Below are 18,145 nucleotides of genomic sequence, written 5' to 3' on the forward strand. Positions count from 1 at the left end.
GTGAAGGTGTTTCCGGGTAAGATATATATTTGAATTGGCAGACTGAGTAAAGCAGATTGGGTCTCATCTGATCAATTGAAGACCCAAATAGAACAAAAAGGCTGAGAACGAGAGAGCTTCAAGCCTTGCCACTTGAGCTGAGACATTGGTCTTCTGTCCTGGAACTGGAACTTACCCCATCAGCTCTTCTTGTTCCCAGGACTTTGGATTCAAGCTGGAACTAAAACACCAGCTTTCCTGGGAATTCAGTTTATAGACTGCAGATCCTGGGTCTTCCTAGCCTCTATAATTCTGTGGTCAATCTTTATAATACATTTTATTTATTTATATATATATGTGTATATATATAATCTCCTATTATTTGTTTTTATGGAGAACCCTAGGACAACCTCCACCCAGGTTTCAAGGTCTTCCTTAATTCAACCCCACCCTAACATCCAGTCTCATTTCAAAAGATTAATATTACTATATGAACAGTTTACAGCATGCCAAGCGCTGTGCTAAGGGCTGTATATGCATGATCTCAATTAATCTGTATAACAGTACCCTGAGGTAGGCCTATTTTTATTTCCCTTAAGAGATAAGAACACTTAGCCTCTGAATAATTCTGGGAATTTAGCCCAAGCCTGCCTGACTCCTAAATCTGTATTATTAGTCTGAGTCTATGCTATCTCTGCAAGCTAACAAATGAGCCCTTCTACAATCAGGCTGAAACTCTCAGTTCATTTTGGTCTCCATGTCTTAGAAAGGTAATTTTTTCTGAACTTTGTTGCATAACAGAATGACCTGGGGGATTTTTTTTTTTTTTTTTTTTTTTTAATATCTAAGGTGCTCAGCTCTAACATTCAGAGCCGCAGTTGTTCTGTGGTGTGGTTCAGGAATCAGTCTTTTAAAGTTCCCAGGTGATTCTAGCAGGCCAGACTGCAAGTCAATATTGGGAATAAGGGCCTTAGGGGTTAGACCAGTGGTTCTCAATCTTTAACCTGTATCAGAATCACCTGGAGGTCCTGTTAAACCACACGCTGCTGAGTCCTGCCTCTCAAAGTTTCTAATTCAGTAGATTTGGGATAGGGTCCAATAATCTGCATTTGTGATATGTTTCCATGTAATCCTACTACCGCTAGTCCAGGGACCACACTTTGAGAACCACTGGGTAAAGCTCTTCTCCTTGCTTTAAATATGTTCTTTATACCTTCCTCAAATCCAAATTTCTGCTTATCCTTAAAGCCAACTTCTCCATAAGGCCAGCCCACTTCGGAACTTCCCCTCCTTCCTCTTCCGCTTCCTGCGGCCTCTATTTACCCCGTGTCATCCAAGCTGGCAGGTTCTGGCAGCCCAGGTGAACAATGCATTCTGGCTGTTTTTGTTCTTTCCTGTGATTGCAGGATGTCTAACTTCGCAGTTAAAAAGCCCAATAAATCTGTTTAGGAGCTGCCTGGTATGTCGATGTGTACACATGCTCTCAGCCACAGCGGAACCCCTCCTTCCTCTTCTCCCATTTACCTGCCCCAGTCTCTCTGAGGATGCTATGAAGGCTGTCTGGACGTGGCTCAGAAAACCGCTGTGAAGACCGCAGGGACCACAGGACGGCCGAGTCCCCAGCGCTGCCTGTGCCAGGCCTGGCCCACCTGCTGCTGGCACTAGGGACTCAGCATTTTGCCGAAGCTTGGGTATGACAGCCCTCAGTCGACGTCCCCACTGGCTAATTTCCACACTCTGAACCAGGCCCCTCTCCCTGGGAGCGAGGAGTGAACCACAGGTATGCTCCATGTGACAGAATATTGTGTGTCCTGACCCTCAACCCTGAAACTTTTAGGCTGTGACTGATATTTCACTTAGGGTGCATTCTTTCTTACAAGCCACGTTGGTCCCTCTTGCTAATAGAATCCCTGAAAACACCCCACTAATTCTCCAAACCCAGCTACGCATGGCTGAATCAGAGGATGAATAATGCAGCTTAGGCTTTTTTTTTTTTTTTTTTTTTTTGAGACGGAGGCAACTCTTGCTGCTAGGCTGGAGTGCAATAGCGTGATCTCGGCTCACTGCAACTTCTGCCTTCCAGGTTCAAGCAATTCTCCTGCCTCAGCCTCCCTAGTAGCTGGGACTACAAGCGTGCACCACCATGCCCAGCTAATTTTGTATTTTTAATAGAGATGGGGATTCTTCATATTGGTCAGGCTGTTCTCAAACTCCCGACCTGAGGTGATCCACCCACCTCAGCCTCCCACCGTGCCCAGCCAGCTTAGGCTCTTGACGGGGCTCAAACCACACATAACGCTTCAGAGTGACTCTTTCAAAAGAAAAGAAAATTCCTTGAAGTTAGGAATTATTCTTTGTAGTGTAAACTTTTTGCTCCTTACATTTGGCCTACAATGCCAAGAATAACATTAAAAGGTGTGCAGTCATCTCATAATCTGTCCCCAACTTACACCCCAGCCCTCCAACACCTTCCATTACTTTCCCTCCTCCACTCCCCAAAATCACTGCACTTTTCTAATCCTTCTCTTCCAAGGCCAGCTCAAATGCCTTTACCTTTATGACACTGGCTCCCCATCCCACACCCAACAGATTTCTTTGCTCCTTGGTCATCAGTTTGGGAGCCTCCTCTATCACTTGGAGCCCAACCTCTTTCTACCCTTCCTCTCCCAACCCACCCTCAACCTCTGCAGACCACGCCTGCCCCACAAAGGAGGCTATAAAGACTGGTCTCGACTCTCAGGCCAGGCTCCATCCTCCTCTCTGGGGTCCTGGGAATGAGCCCATAGCTCAGAGACTTGAGGGTGCAGGCAGGGGATTGTTCCAAGCCAGGGAGAATCTCCACTCTCCTACTTGAGGCCATTGCCTCAAAAGAACTCTTTGGCTCCCTTTGCCAATTGCTAGCCCCTAGAGGCAGAGCCTTCATTCTGGATCAGACGTTTTGCTCTCCACTGCCTTTCAGACCCTTCTTAGGTCCCATGACAGACTTCATTGATCAGGAACCCAAACCTCGAAATCCCCAAACCAAAGGTCATCCCTGTGCCCCTCACCACTGACTTCAATTTAGTTTCATAATTAAAGACATTTAAAATTAGTTTTGCATGGATCTTACCAACACAGTTCGATCCATATTCTTTCTGCTTATATAAACATACAACATACATGTGTATGGCTATGTCAATGTATGTCCAACAGCCAAGAGTTTAGTGTTTGGGTTATTCATATCAGCAGTAGATAGAATATGGTAAGTCTTTCTTTTAAATTGAATTGGGTTTGCATAACTTGTGAACCCTCTTCCTTTACATCATTCTTGACCCAACTATTGCCATTTTGTTCCTAGGCTAGTAACTGTGTCCAGTCCTTAGACTTATGCTGTGTACTTTTCTGTTGTCTTTCCTCCTCTATCACCAAGCTTTGAAGTCTCTTCAGATTTTAGGTCTCTATTTGTTCTGCAATTATTATTTGAGATGAAGTCTCACTCTGTCATACAGGCTGGAGTGCAGTGACGTGATCTTGGCTCATGGCAACATCTGGCTCCTGGGCTCAAGTGATCCTCTCACCTCAGCCTCCAGTGCAATCATTTTTAATTCACAATTTTGTTACCTGAAATATAACTCCATATTAAAAATCCCTCTCATCATACTCAGGACTCTGACCTTGCATCCTAAAACTTACCAAAGAAAACTTAAAAATACCAACATCTCAGAAGCTCTTTCTTTTTCTTTTACCGTCATTGCACTTGACTATATCAGGATGGGCTGAAGGATGACAGCAGATCTCATAACACGGGCTAGAAATTCAGGGACTGTGCATTCTGGTTGTGGCTTTGACGTTCGCATATTTATAACCCCAGGGAAATTATTTAAGCTGTTTCTCTGGTCCATGACATACTTGTCAAGTCATGTAGGATTTATGATAAATGTCATGTGTTATCTATGCTAGATGCTGAAAACTAAACATGGGCTTATCTTCTTAGCAGGATAAAATAATTAGCACATTCATTTATTAGAGCAGTAGTTTCCCCCAAAATTGCAGCTATCTGAATCCCAACCAAATTGGATGCATTTGACTTTTAAGTAGGTGTCCTCACGCATAGCCAGGTTTGAGGAAGCTTGGAATTGCAGAACAGGCTTGAAAACTGCTTCTGCAATGGAGACCGACCATCCATCTTTAAAAGAAATTAGTTCAAACTTTTGTCCTCCTGCCTAATTTGTCAGTAACTACTGAAAGATGGCCATGTGTGATTCATCGCAGACATGCCAAGTTTTGAGCCCTTGCAGTTCACAGCAAGATCTAGGCTGTCAGCTGCTCATGCACATTCTCGTGGAACCAGACATGAGGGTTTGACTTAAACCAGTTCATTGGTATGCTTTGTTTAAAACAAAACTATAAAATGAGGAAGAGAGAGTCAGCATTTTCTATTGTATAGCTTTCTGTTGTATATTTCAAGACCTCAGAAGTTTTGGATACAGTGCAATTTCACAAACTTATTACACCACCAAAAAGAAGAGTCTCTTAAAAGAAAAAGACCTCAGACGTGGATGTGTGCCTTTGCATACCAGGTTGTAATGATATTTCTCAGCAAATTCACCACTTCTTAGATAACTTTCTGCCAGAAAAAATAAAAATTACTGATGAAAACAGACTTCCCCAGAAGGATGTATTTTAAAAATGTTTTTCCAGCTGTGCCCACTCCCACCCTCCATCCTGCCCTTTTGTGCACTCTTTTTTTCTGCCTCCTCAAAATAATACTTTGAGCTAGTGGCTTAAAGGACACCAGGATTTTAATGTCTTCTAATGCAACAGAATCATGAGTTCTAAAGAATATTTGTAATTGGCAAATTTTCCTGGGTCAAGTTGCCCAGTCCTTGAAATCCCCCTTCCCAAATCAAGAGTTTATTTTGAAATCTGTGTTCCTCTAATAACTCAGTCAGTTCAGACGGGGACTATAATCTATGTCTTGGCTTAGGAGCAAAACATTTTCTTAGAGTCATAGGACTCTTAATTGTAGTGTTGGGTTCCCTGATTTCTATCTGACAGTTTACTTCCCAAATATCCCTAACATTTGCCTCCTCACCTCCTTTCCCAAAGCTTCTGCTTTGCTTCAGACACCCCACCTGGCTCTTTACAACAGCCTTCTAATTTCTCACTTTTCTTTCTAGGCCATCCTGTATGCTACAGCCAAAGTAATCTGGTCTCTTCTATACACATCTGACTGGGCTAGCCTTTCCTTAAAATCTTCTCAAAAACTCCCCAACCTCCATGGCAAAGACTTTCAACATGTTTTATGTTCCAACACATCTAAGGAAAATCATGAAGGAACACATCTAAGGAAAGCCATTATTGTTAATAATGGTGGCTCTGTGGTCAACTGAGTAGAGTACGGTCTCCAAGCTGTTCATGAGCTTGTGCTCATTCTCATACTATGGTTTGAATGATTGTCCCCTCCAAAACTCATTTTGAAATTAATTGCCATAGTGACAGTGTTGGGAGTTGAGAGCTTTAAGAATTATTTAGGTCATGAGGGTTCCTCCTTTATGAATGAGTTAATGTCATTACAGCAAGATTAGGTTCCTTACTGAGGGAGTTGGGTTCACCCTCTCTTGCTCATGCTCTCTCCCCTTCTCTTTGTCCTTCTGCAATGTGACGTCCTCTACCATGTGATGATTCAGCAATGCCCGAGACAGATGCTTCCACCTTGATGTTGGAATTCTCAGCCTCCAGAACCGTGAGCCAATGCATTTCTGTCTATTATAAAGTTCCCAGTCTCTGGTATTCTGTCATAGCAATACAAAAGATACTAAGCACATTCCTCCTTTCTAGTCCTCTGTGAGACTCATTTAGCCACTCATTTCTAATAGCTTTCGGGTTGTAGGGGCTGCGCTTGCTGCTATATTGGGGCTTTCCAGGGAACAGTGAGTTGTATTTGAGACTGGGAATCTTTCCCGTGGGGAATTCTTTAATGTCAACAGAATAATTCAGGATGAAATTGGAATATTTACTTTTGAGACTGGGAGAAGGTCTTGGTGGAGCTAACTGTGGAGGACTGTGGAGGACTGGGAAGAAGGACATATGGACTTTATTTGGAGATTATTTTCTTTACACCAACTTTCCATTAAAACAAAAGATTTAAAAATGAGATAAATTGCTAAAATGAAAAACTAAAATAAAGCAAATATAGTGAAAAAGGATAAAATAGATTAAAAATAAGAAGAGATTATGTCAAGCAATATCCTTAAGCTGATTTAAATAACTTAAAGTGACCAAGCGCAGTGGCTCACACCTTTAATCCCAGCACTTTGGGAGGCCGAAGTGGGCGGATCACCTGAGGTCAGGAGTTCAAGACCAGCCTGGCCAACATGGTGAAACCCAGACTGTTCTAAAAATACACAAATTAGCTGGGTGTGATAGTACACATCTGTAGTCCCAGTTACTTGGGAGGCTGAGGCAGGAGGATTGCTTGAGTCAGGGAGATGGAGGTTGTAGTGAACCAAGAGCACGCCACTGCACTCCAGACCAGGCGATGAGAGTGAAACCCTGTATCTCATAAATAAATAGCTTAAAGTTACCAACAACTTCTCAGAGGAATGGAGGTTACCAAGTTTCTTGGGTGTTTTTAGGGGAGCAGTTGTTTAGTCTGGAAAGTGGGTACTGCTTATTCTTTTTTTTTTTTCTGAGATGGAGTTTCACCCTTGTTGCCCAGGCTGGAGCACAATGGTGCAATCTTGGCTCACTGCAACCTCTGCCTCCCGGTTTCAAGCAATTCTCCTGCCTCAGCCTCCCAAGTAGCTGGGAGTACAGGCACCTGCCACCACACCAAGCTAATTTTTGTATTTTTAGTAGAGACTGCAACCTCCGCCTCCCGGTTTCAAGCAATTCTCCTGCGTCAACCTCTCATGTAGCTGGGATTACAGGCGCCCACCACCACGCCCAGCTAATGTTTGTATTTTTAGTAGAGATTGCAACCTCCGCCTCCTGATTTCAAGTGATTCTCCTGCCTCAGCCTCCCAAGTAGCTGGGATTACATGTGTCCACTACCACGCCCAGCTAATTTTTGTATTTTTAGTAGAGATGGGGTTTCTCCATGTTGGCCAGGCTGGTCTTGAACTCTCCACCTCAGGTGATCCACCCACCTCGGCCTCCCAAAGTGCTGGGATTATAGGCGTGAGCCACTTCACCTAGCCCCGGGTACTTCTTATTCTTTTTGGTTTCTTATTTAGTATGCCTATCAGGCATCTGTATTTGAATAGTACCAGAAGGTAGGCCTGGCTAATTCTGTGTTTGAGCTAAAACAAACTACCATGCTAGGGTAGACTCAGCCTCTCCCTTTGTCCAGGCCACTCAGACACAACATCTGGAAATGACTGCATGTTTCTGAAAAGAATGGAAAGCAGGCCTGCAGCAGACACTAAAGAGCCATTTAAATTTATTCTGGAAGAGTAATCAACTCCAAACTGCAGCCTAAAGCTGTGAGCTATGGGCACATTGAAAGTTGATGTCATCATCTCCTTCCTTTGCATCTATGAACTGAGAGTCTTTCCTTCTATATTAAAGCAAAAAACAGAACACGGGACCCTAAATAGATTTGTGCTATGATCCTGATGGCTGCATGTCATAGTACGTGTTCTCATATATACTAAAGCACACAATGAAATTATTTCACAAAAATACTACCACTCATTGTGATCAAATTACTGTCTCAAAAATGGTAAGATATAGCAAGAGCATTTCTGCTTTCATCTTCAAACCTATGTCAACCATTTCAACACTGTAAACTTGGGGACTGTTTATTGACAGAAACATAGTAGTGTCATCTTGTATGCAGAGCCCACGACAAGACACCCCAAGGACACATCTTTTGGGGAAACCAAATTTAACATCTTTCTCAGTCAAGATGACCCTATCCATTGAGACTTCCTTACTTAAGTATCTTAAAAATCGTAGCCTTATATTAAATGTAAACCCTTCCTCACAATTCTAATGCCAAAATCACTCACCAGTGAGACAGCAGAACCGACAAAGGATGCAAGGACCTTCAGAAAAATTGCCTTGTAGAATTGACCAACCCACCTCATTACATTTGAAATGTAAGCATGGGTTGGCATTTAGCAAAACTTTTTTTTTTTTTGAGACTAACTCTCGCTCTGTCACCCAGGCTGAAGTGCAGTGGTGTGATCTCAGTTCACTTCAGCCTCTGCCTACTGAGTTTAAGCAATTCCCCTGCCTCTGCCACCCGACTAGCTGGGATTAGAGTCATGTGCCACCATGCCCGGCTAATTTTTGTATTTTTAGTAGATATGGGGTTTCACCATGTTGGCCAGGTTGGTCTTGAACTCCTGGCCTCAAGTGATCTGCCCGCCTCAACCTCGCAAAGTGCAGGGATTACAGGCATGAACCACTGTGCCTGGCCTAGCAAAACTGTTTTTAAAGGACTGCTGGTTTACCAGCTACTTGAATATAGCACAGTTTCTGGTGTGGGGCTGCTCTCAGTGAGAATAAGTAGGCACGTAGCTAGTTTCATAAAAGGGAGGGCCCTGTGGCTCACCGCTCTCCCCAGGCAGCCTGGGGAACAGGACCTGCACCGGCCCACCTTGCGGCTGCTACTAGGAGCTAGTGGAGGGCTTGCTGGGCCTTCCTAGACCGGGAAAAGAAACTTAATTAACCTTTAATTAGGCAAAATATATAGGTGTAAAGTCTTAAGCTATAAAGCTTTACTAAGACCAATCACAAGGAGGTCACATTTTCATACAAAATTGTTTGAACTAAACCAAAAAGGAAAACAAAACAAAACCAAAAACCCTGAATCTTCCTGAAATGACAACACTCCTTAAAGGCTAAGTGCCTTGGATGGCCATATATTTGCATAATGACTTGCTTTTTGTTCCTTTGTTTGTTCTCACTAATTGCTTTAGAATACCTCTTTTACTCTGCTCTTTGTCATCTTGATAGAGCCCAGTCCTTTGATATGGACAATGGGATCCTTAAAGGCGCAGTGTATAAAAGGAAGCCTGGCCTGGCCTGTGGAGCATGGGAGAACCAGAGCCTGGAGGAGAGGACTAGATGGATCCCTGGAGTTTTCCCTTTAGATCTTTCTGGTTAACATCAAGAGAAAAGGAGTTAGAGGATTTGGGGAGAACTTAGACCTGAATACTTTTCTCTCTCTGGACTTTCAGGTCCTCCAACTATGAGTGAATAAAATCTCCTGAATTGCCAGAAACCAACTGGTCCCTGACTCCACCAAGTTCCCTGGACATCTATGAGTCTAAGACTATAGTTAGGATGGTTCTAAGACTGGCAGTAACTTCCCACAAATTCCAAATGCAACTGCACTGAGCTCACACAGGCCAGGCCCAGGACATCAAACAATGTTTGCTGAAGAAAGAACTCTTCGTAACTGACGATCTTTTGTCCTAAATTCCAGCCTAAGCCTTGTTATTTTGATATTTGGTTTATTAGTCCATTCTCACGCTACTGTAAGGACATACCCAAGACTGGGTAATTTATAAAGGAAAGAGGTTTAATTGACTCACAGTTATGCAGGGCTGGGGAGGCTTTAGAAAACTTACGATCATGGCAGAAGGAGAAGCAAACACATTCTTCTTCACACAGCAGCAGGAGAGAAAGTGCAGAACGAAGGGGAGGCAAAAGCCCCTTATAAAACCATAGATCTCATGAGAACTCACTATCACGAGAACAGCATAGAGGTAACTGCTCCCATGATTCAATTACCTCCCACCAGATCCCTCCCATGATACGTGAGGAGTATGGGAACTACAATTCAAGATGAGATTTGGGTGGGGACACAGCCAAACCATATCATTTGGCTTCCTTTCCATTGGCCTTGGCAAACCCAGTAAAATCCCCTCTGGCCCTACCTCTCTTGGTTGTATAACTGTCAGGATTGGAGATTAGGCTTGCCTCATTCTTGCTACAGGCTGTCTTGAAGATAAAAAACTATGGCCCTCATCTTGTCTTTGTCCATTATTCCTGTTTTTGTAAGTTCACGAGAAGCCCAGGACTACTTACTACTAGGTGACCGTGCATCACCACATGAGTCTGTACATCCCCTTAACCAAACCGTGACCCACACAAACAATATGAATCATATGACAACCAGGACATCCTATATAGACACACTTACTCTCACTGTCTTAGTGTGTTCTGGCTGCTGTAACAAAATACCATAGACTGGATGACTTATAAACAACAGAAATCTATTTCTCACAGTTATGGAGGCTGGGAAGTTCAAGATTAAGACACCAGCAGATTTGGTGTCTGTGTGAGGGGGGGATGCTTTATCATGGATGACCGTTTTGTCACTCTAATCTCACATAGTGGAAGGGCAAGTGGTCTCTCTGGCCTCTTTTATAAGGCCACTAATGCCATTCATGAGGTCTCTGTCTCCATGACCTAATTATTTCCCAAAGGTTCCACCTCCTAATACTATTACCTTGAGGATAAAGATTTCAACATATGAATTTCAGTAGAACATGAACATTCGGACCATAGCACATACAAACATATCATGTACACATACACACATATACTATGCACACATAGGTACACCACACACACCCAAAACCACACCGTTCACATATGACAACACTCAAACACATCCTACATACCATATACACATCACACATAACATGTCTACAAGTACATACCACATGCACACATATGCTTGAAACAACAGATTCATAAAACTGGACTTAATTCTACTATCCACTCATATTGTTTATGTAATCCTGTTTTATTTTTTAAAACTACTAATCACAATGTGCTAAGTTGATTCCACAAAATGCTAATATGTGGCAACTTGCAGTTGGAAAACCACTGTCCTCATGATGAAAGAAGCCCATTATCAGCAAGAACATACCTGTGTCCGTGGCTTCTCTTCACTTTCATCGCACCTGAGCCTGGCTCTCCTTTGAAGACATCATGCTTCTGCCAACACTCTCAAGTGGAGATGGCCTCCTCTTTTACCACCTTTGTTCCACTGCTCCTTGAGGTGTTCCTCTTGTTTCTCTTTGCTGTTTCCAGATTATTCTTCATCTGTCTTCCTTAAAAGCCTCCACTTTCATCCTCACATGTTATAGAGTATACACCCAATACTTTTCTCTTTTGTTTTTGTCATTGTCTCTCCGTTGAAGTTTTCAGCCCTTGAAGATTTTAGCACAGCCATGCAATCTAGGACCTCTTCCATGATAATTCTTTGTGATGTCCATAAATATCTGTTCAATGACTGAGTGAACTGACTTTTTCTTGGTTTGATTTGGGTGATCTCAACTCCATAGGGTATACTGCAAATGAGTCTAGCTTTTACCTGTGGATTTCCTACTCTAAGACAGCCTATCTGAGCCTAAAGGAGTGTTTCCCAAACAAGGCCATATTAGAGCTTTTTCAATTTATAAAATATGCTCTCCATGTCACCAGAACTCACTCAGGCACAGTGAATGCTGGGAACTGCAGCAGCAAGTCTCATACCAGATGGCACAAGTCAGCATGTATGACCCTGTGAGCCTTTAACTGCATTTCTTTCTTCATGAGGATTAGGTCAGGAACTATGCCAGACAAGTTTGCAAGTGCCAGTCCTCCAGCTGAACAGGATCTGCAAAAGAGCAAGCTTAGTTTTACATGAATCAAGATGGATTTTTCTCTTGGGTTTTTATTTTTGGCATTTTAGGATTATTATTATAAAGGTCAATAATAAGAGCAACTGCCTGTCAGTTACCTGGCACCGTGCATGGCATTTTTCATATATTATGTAATGTAAACCTCTCAATAATGACAGAAAGTAGGAGATTATTATTCTTGACTTAGAAATGGCCAAAGTCAGTCACTCAAGTAACAGCCTGATTACAGATGTGCTTAGCTGATTAAGGATGTGCTTAGCTTGAACAAAACAGGGCAAACAAGGGGCAGAAGGAGGCCCTGAAGGTGAAGGACAAACTCTGCAGTCCTCTACCAGGAGGGACTTGGCAAATGCTAGTGGAAAGAAAGGCAGGAGAACATTTCTTGAAGGCCTTCAAATTCCTGAGGTTCTCCAGTCTCCCTTTTCTAAGTGAGGGACACCTGCTCTCAGCTGTGTGCCACAGGACAGAAGCAAAGCTGGGAAGGTCATGCCTCTGTCTTCCTACTATAAGGCACTCAGGAAGGAGCCCCAGGGTTGGCATTTTAGAAGCCTTATTGATTACCACCCAGATGTGTCTTTACCCTCTCCCAGTGAAACATGCTCACCCAAAATTCAGACCAATATTTAGATATTCATCGAAAATATGCTTGTAATTTTAAGTCTATAGGCTTTTTTTTTTTCTTTAGACAGAGTCTTGCTCTGTTGCCCAGGCTGGAGTGCAATGGTGCCATCTCGGCTCACTGCAACCTCCACTTCCTGGGTTCAAGCAATTCTCCTGTCTCAGCCTCCCGAGTAGCTGGGATTACAGGTGCGTGCCTCCACACCTGGCGAATTTTTGTATTTTTAGTAGAGACAGGGTTTCACCATGTTGGTCAGGCTAGTCTCGAACTCCTGACCTCAGGTGATCTGCCCACCTCAGCCTCCCAAAGTGCTGGGATTACAGGCGTGAGCCACTGCACCTGGCCAAGTCTATAGGCTTTTACTAACTTAGTAGTTTGGTGACACTTGAAAGGGATTCCTCACATGATCCCTTGAGCCCAGGAATTTGTCGTGAACTGCATGCTTGTGTTCCCCTCTCCAATATTCATATGTTGAAACTTTAACCCCCAAAATGATATTGACAAAGATGGTGTCCTAGGGAGGAATTAGGTTTAGATGAGGTCATGAGGGTGGGGTGCCCCATGATGGGATCAATGCCCTTATAAGTAAAGGAAAAGAGATCAGAGTTTTCCTCTCTCCACCATGTGAGGATACTAGATGATGGCTGTTTATAAACCAATAAGGCAGCCCTTACCAGACACCAGATTTGTAGGCTCCTTAGAATTCCAAGGATTGTGAGAAATAAATGTGTACTGTTTAAGCCACCCAGTCTATGGTATTCTGTTATGGCAGTCTGAACTTACTCAGAGAGTATCTCAGGCCCAAAAGGGAGACTCAGTGTTTTTATCTAACTGGATTCCTCATCAGTTATAATGATGGAATTAAAGTTCAGAGCAGTGAACAAGGTTTTTCATGGCATGGCCAATATAAATAGCAGAGGAAAACTGGAATCCACGTACTTTCTGCTGTCACCAGCATAGACCAGCTAGAGCAGGTAACTGCTGAAGATTCTTTGTGTAATTAGATCTTCAAGATTGCTTCATATTTCTCCCTAAAGTAAACTTCCCTCCGGGCGCGGTGGCTCACACCTGTAATCCCAGCACTTTGGGAGGCCGAGGTGGGTGGATCACCTGAGGACAGGAGTTCGAGACCAGCTTGACCAACATGGTGAAACCTCAGCTCTACTAAAAATGCAAAATTAGCATGGCGTGGTGGTGCATGCCTGTAATCCCAGCTACTCAGGAGGCTGAGGTAGAAGAATCACTTGAACCCAGGAGGCAGAGGTGGCAGTGAGCTGAGATCATGCCATTGCACTCCAGCCTGGGCAACAAGAGTGAAACTCCATCTCAAAGAAAAATAAGATATAAAATAAACTTTCATTTTTGGTGCCAATTAAATGGGTGCAGTTACTGAATCCATCTGAAATAACAATGGATCCTTAAAGAATGCCTTGAGAAATCTTGAGACTTGTTTCTGAAGTTAGGTTTTAGACTATTTCTCCCAGCAGTACAGACCAATCCTTTCCTGGGAGGTTTCTGCACAGTGACAGGATAATGTTAAGGGAAGTGACACAAAAGGGAGAATCTTACATATTCATAAGCAGCTTCTAGCAATGTCAGAGAGGCTGTTATAATCATGCTGGTCTTAATAAGCTTGTTAACGGACCTATAGAAAACAACTGTAGCAGTTATTTTGATCAATTATGGATATACCACATCCAGAGTCTTTTCATCTTGCCCTCCTGGCTGTTGGTGAGTGCTTTTATAAATACCACAGTAAGCAGAGGCAGCTGGCTCTCAACTGACTATTGTGTGAGTAATTGGCATCACCAGATACCAGGTGATTTGATCTGTCATGATAATGTCTGTGCACCATTTGAATGAAATGAAGCAGCACATTTACTCAAGGATGGCTTTTTTCTTACTGAATCTTCAAAAACAACGTGGGTAGAACCCTCCACAGCCCAAGCGGGTTGTAGAATGTGTCTAACATTTAAAAGGATGATTGAGGGGATCCTCAGAAGAGTGGGTCAGTAGAGAGTGGAGAAACTAGATGGTTTTATGGAGGAGTTCCTGCTCGGGAGAGGTCCTGGTTGGGTAGGTGATGGTGGTGTAGAATGGTGCTGAGGGTATCGTCTACCCTGTGGGTGACTGTGCAGAGCATCCAGGCTCTATGCTGAACTTTCAGCCTGTGTCAAGTGTCAGGTGTATCCTTCACACTACTGGACATATGATTCCTGCCTGCCCATCTGCTCCTATACTCATGGGGGCTTGTTGTAGAACAACTGAATTAAACCCTCAAGCCTTGGTTCTGGCAATTTCTAGACTTATCGTCCATACCTTTAATAACCCAATGTACTTCATAATTTAGTCTATATTCCAGAAGCAATACAAAGACCTGGAGCTTCTTACCTTAAAACAAAACAAACAAACAAACAAACAAAGAATAAGCAAATCCTCAGCATAATTAGAAGATACAAAACTCTTCAAACTTCAAATTACACACAAGTAGAAAATTGTGCACTGAGTTCTCAGCAGTGCCTTCTCTGAAGCTCATGCCACAAACCCCTGCAGAAAGCAAAGGAGAGGGGAGGGTCTGGAAAAACTAGATGGAACAGTGAAGAGAGGGTTGTGCTGAAATCATTCCCAGAAAAAGAAAGTCTACTCTAAGTAGTAAAATAGTGAAAAAAGGAAGGGAGTTACCAATATAGGAAGAACGAAGAGTAGAATGAACACTGTGCTGTAGGATTGCAACTGTCAATATCCAAATAAACTTATGGCTTTTAATGGATGGATAGATAGATAGCTAGATACATACATGGATAGATAGAAACAGAAATACATATATTAGGTTGGTGCAAAAGTTAATTGTAGTTTTTCCCATTACTGCTAATGGTAAATACAGCAATTATTTTGCACCAACTTTATATATATGTATATATGTATGTATAGTGTGTGTGCATGATAAACACCTACATGTATTTCCTATTTCTGTCCTTTTAGAGGCCCTAGAAGCAGCAATACTCTGACAGCAATTACCATATCTAATGCTCACATTTCGGTTTTAAATACCCTTTTCCACTAAAAGGGACAAGGCTTCTCAGCAAAATGACTGAATCCAGGGCTGTGATTGGGAAAGTATAAGATTAATCTGGAATATCTTGTGACACTGAAAAGTAAGTGTGTGCTTAGAGGATGATTGGGGACCAGTCAAAAAGATACAGGTGATAAATCAAAGGCCACATCTGCACACCATGACACCGTGGACAAATGGACACATGGATACACAAAAAAATAATGATAGTAACAGATAATATACCACTGAATAAAATAACTCATGAGTTCATACTCATATAAATGAATATATAACTAGGAAAGAAAGAAAGCCCTTTGTTATTGAAGCTCTTAGATGCCAACTAATAAACATAGAAGGAATGATGGAATTAGAATTTTGCTATTTGACACCATCATAGTAAACATCATGGGTTAAGAAGTGTCAATGGATGTTAAAACCAGTAGGTTAAAGTTTGACAAGGAAGAGAACATTGACATAGTATCAAAGCATCTTCTATAAATTACTTAATAGTTAGAAAGAGAAAATAATAACTTAACAGCAGGGAAACCTGGCTGGCAGACACCACCTTAGCAAAGTGATCAAATCATCATTCCTGAGGTATCCCTGCCAAAAATGCAAAATCAAGAGAAAACATAAGAGAAACCCCAAATGAGGAACATTCTACAAAGTAACTAGTCTTTACTTTTCAAAAACATCAAGGTCATAAAAGACAAAACCACATTTTTTAAAGATAAGTAGCTGTTCCTGATTATAAAAGATGAAAGAGACATGACAACTAAATGTAATATATAATTTCAGTTTGGATTCTGGATCAGGAAAATAAAATTATTTTAATTTCTTCTTTTCTTTTTTCTGTAAAGAGCATTATTAGGACTATTGGCAAAATTTGAATACAGTATCTTGTTTAGATGGTAACATCAATATTCATTCTGTAATTTTGATAATTATACTGTCACATAAAAGAATGTCCTTGTTCTTAAGAAATACATAATGACATTTTTAGGGTAAAAAGAGAATGAGAACGCAGGTGGGGCAAAATGTGAACAATTGGAAATGATGTACTATTCTTGCATCTTTGCTATAAGTTTGAAATTACTTGAAATTTCAAAGTTATAAAATTGAACAAAAGCTTAAAGATTCCACTACATGTAAAGTGCCTAACAGCAAGGCTGACCAAGAGCTGTCAAGCTTTGGCAAAATAAGTAAATAAGAAAACTCAATTTCTAGTGAAGTAAATAAACATGACACAGTCATAGAACTAAAGGAATTGCTTTATTTTTTTCATTTTGTTTCCAATTTGATATGTTAGAACAAATAAAATTCTCTTCTCTAGAATACTGAGGAATGAAGATATTAAACCTCTTTGATGCGGAGTATTCCACCCAGGTTCCCTAGGATGTTATCAGAACAGATGTGTTCATTGTCCCCGAGCATCACAATAACTAAAGTGGAAAGATAATCTCCATGCAGGATCTCAGATAAAGGTGACAAAAGAAACAGATCACAGCATCTCCCATCCTAAACACCTATAGAAGTGAAAAAGAGAAGGGCTCCTCTATCTTGCCCCCAGCCCCCAATTATCAGTAGACTATTCATAAGAAAAAAGGAGAGACTTACCCTTCAAATTCCAAAGTCTGATAAGCAGAGAAAAAGAAACGTTCTGGCACAGCGGGGCATTCTTAGAACTCTGAAGTGGCAATGAGGAAAGATTCCTTTATAAACCCTTAAAGAATTGTCAAAATACCTTGCCAATTCTACCTGTTCCCCTAGCATGCTCCCACTTCCACACACTCCCTGCAGTATCCTGATTTGTAGGGAAGTAATCTAAAGGGCTAAGTAAGCAGACTGGAGAAAAGTCAATAAAAAAACTTCTAGAATCTCAACAAAGGTAGGAAGTACTACCCATTCTTCCCAGTTCCTGAGGTTCTTGCTCAACTGGGGACTGTGAAACCTCCTGCATGGATGGGTAGGCACTGGCCCAGGACATCTAACAGCACAGCACAAGGCATCTAACAAGGAGCACATCCAGCCCCCAAAGAGCCTTCCCTGCCATGTTTTGCACGCTCAGCCCACAGTCAAGTACACACAAGTCAGTTCTTCTGTTCTGCCCAGACCGTTTGTTCCCCAAAGAAGACCACCAGAGTCCAGAGTCAAAGCCAAGCGGCAAGGATCTTTACTACAAGTTCGAACCTGGTCCCTCCATTCCACCGCATACAAGAGGGCCCCGAACAATGCGAGTGTTTGCTTTTTTATAGCCTGAAAGTTACAGGGGAACAAAGGAATTCTTTTGGTTCCCGCTCTTTCAGTAAAACTTTGAACGGCTGTCCCCTCATCTGTCCCCTTATCGGAGACTTTCCTGGTGGTGTTTGTACTGGGCTTGTTTGTTTTGAGCCCGGGGGAAGTTTAAGAGATATATGGTGATATGTGGTGGGATGGGAGGATGGGATGTGTTTGTACTGGGCTTGTTTGTTTTGAGCCCGGGGCTGAGGAATGTGCACGGCTCTTTTCATTCCCCCCCTTTCTTTTCAGGTATTTTTTTAGAGCCAATCTTGGGTCTTATAAGTCTGATTCTGTTTCAGCGTTTACAGGTTGGTATTGGGCTCTGAGGACCATGAGTTGTACAGTGTTAAACCTTTCTTTAACGAACTGCAAAATTCTGTTAACAACACAAGGTCCTACGGTAAGCAGAAATAGTAGACTCAGCAGGGGTCCAAGGAAGGGGGCTAACAGAGAAAACATAGATGAGTTCCACCATTGGTCTGCAGCTGAAGCAAACTGCCGTGTTCTTACTTCTGTGCTTAACTTGCGTAACTGTTGGACTTGGTCTTCTACGAGCCTTGATTCATTTATGTAGAAACAACA

This window comes from Pan troglodytes, chromosome 5 (genome assembly GCF_028858775.2).
Source record: "Pan troglodytes isolate AG18354 chromosome 5, NHGRI_mPanTro3-v2.0_pri, whole genome shotgun sequence".
Classification (NCBI taxonomy): Eukaryota; Metazoa; Chordata; class Mammalia; order Primates; family Hominidae; genus Pan; species Pan troglodytes.